Source organism: Heteronotia binoei, chromosome 11 (genome assembly GCF_032191835.1).
Source record: "Heteronotia binoei isolate CCM8104 ecotype False Entrance Well chromosome 11, APGP_CSIRO_Hbin_v1, whole genome shotgun sequence".
NCBI classification, from domain to species: domain Eukaryota; kingdom Metazoa; phylum Chordata; class Lepidosauria; order Squamata; family Gekkonidae; genus Heteronotia; species Heteronotia binoei.
The window spans coordinates 54,154,085-54,155,957 of record NC_083233.1 but is presented as its reverse complement, the minus strand read 5'-3'; the positions used below and the strand labels follow the sequence as shown (position 1 = coordinate 54,155,957).

Below are 1,873 nucleotides of genomic sequence, written 5' to 3'. Positions count from 1 at the left end.
GGGTCAGCCATAGCTATTATAATTGTTATCCTTGAAAGGGCAGCTTCTGAAAGAGCCCTCTCAGCCCCACCCACCTCACAGGGTGTCTGTTGTGGGGGGAGAAGATATAGGAGATTATAAGTCGCTCTGAGTCTCTGATTCAGAGAAGGGCAGGGTATAAATCTGCAGTCGTCGTCTTCATCATTTGAAAGTCTGGATCTCGCCTCTGCCAGAAATTCACTAGATAATCTTGCGCAAATCCCTACCAGGCTCATCTTCTTTTCTCTAATATGGGATAATAATACTGGCCTGCCTAATGCAGCTGCAGCAAGTTGATTCACACAAAGCAATTTTGAGGAATGTAGAGATTTATGGTCATGGGATGTGGCCATGTTTATGCATCCTCAGAATTCTGGGGAGAAGATTTCAGGGATGGGCCTTTGTTCAGTGTTCTGCAGCTTTTTCTGGCGTCTGTCTTCTTCTTTCAATAAACCTTTAGAAGGGAAAGGCAGTCTTAACATGTTTACAGTAAATATAATTTGGAGACATTTTGACATGTATCACTAAACATACCTTTCTTGTGTATGATTTATAATATGAATATTAAACCCACATGGGCGTGCCCCTGTCATAGGTGCATCTGTCCCTTATGTGGCTGATGTGGTCAAAAAGGTGCCAAAAGTAACTCTCTCCCTTGATGGTCACTGTTTAGTTGGTCCCCAATTATCCAGCAATGTTTTAAGGAAGATACAGGTTCTCTGTTGAGAACCTGCCTAGTGTCAGTCATACCCAAGCTTCCAGGAGAAAAAAAGAATCTGTCCATAAATTGCCAGAAGCTGCCTGCTTACCACAGCCTGTTAAGAGCACAGGTATCATCTGAAGCCTTTCTACAGCTGAAAAAGATGAACTACAGGTGTCCATTTGCAGCAGTGAAGGTTCCTAACAAGCTGCTTTGCAAGGATTTCAGAGTTGAGGTTATATACACAGAAGCAACTGATTTCACAGCTATTTGGAATTAAAGGATTTTCACTTTTTTAAAAAAAAAATTAGAACTAGAGGGTAGATTCCAATTTGAAAAATGTCTCTTATTTTTGTATTATCTGGTTATGACATTCACAAATGAATATGAACTGCAGCTGAAAAGGATACTTTAAGGGCCATGTGTGAGAACCAACATACAGCCTCACCCCCCCTTCCCACGGACTTTTAACAACTATGTCAGAGAACAATGCTCCTGGATTAGATCCAAAGTTGATCTCATATATTCTGTCTCCCAAAAATGCTGGTATGAACATACACGCACAGGGCCTGGTCAGCAGATATCCAACAGATATATTCTTCTTCCTATGGAAAAAAGATAATGGGAAAAGCTCACCCCTTTCTGTCAGCTATGCAGATACTAAAAGCATAAGAGCCTCACTTGAATCTGTTTTTTCAGCTGCCAGCACCATTCCACCCTGTATCCTTTATTTTTAGTTCTCCACCTATTCTCTTCTTTTGGCAGCCTACTCAAATGTAATTCCCACTGAGTTCAGTGGGCCCTAAACCCATGATTTCAAACTTTCTCTTACCCAACTGTAACCTTTTACACATTTTTGTAATAAACCAAAGACATGAAAGCACGCTGAATGTTTTAAAGTATTATATAAATGTTGGATTATTAATTCAAAAACAACCCCAAGCTGTTCGTATTTACTCAGAAATAATTTTCACTGAGTTCAAGGAGTCTTGTTCCCAATGTACATATGATTGGGACCTTAAAATAAAAAGAGCTAAAAGTCTTGTGGTGCCCTGAAGACAAATAAATTTATATTACAGCCCTGTATATGTCTATTCAGAAGAAAGTCATTGGGATTTGTACCCTAGAGTAAACACCCTTGGGAATGCAAATTTG

The 1,873-nt window shown here is 39.9% G+C and overlaps 1 non-coding gene across 1 annotated transcript; it reads left to right on the top strand.

The window, feature by feature from the left end:
• The first annotated feature begins 596 nt into the window (after positions 1-596).
• Positions 597-734, top strand: LOC132579787 (small nucleolar RNA SNORA16B/SNORA16A family). Its single transcript, XR_009556005.1, has one exon. It is a non-coding gene; the product is annotated as a small nucleolar RNA SNORA16B/SNORA16A family (small nucleolar RNA).
• The last annotated feature ends 1,139 nt before the right edge of the window (positions 735-1,873 follow it).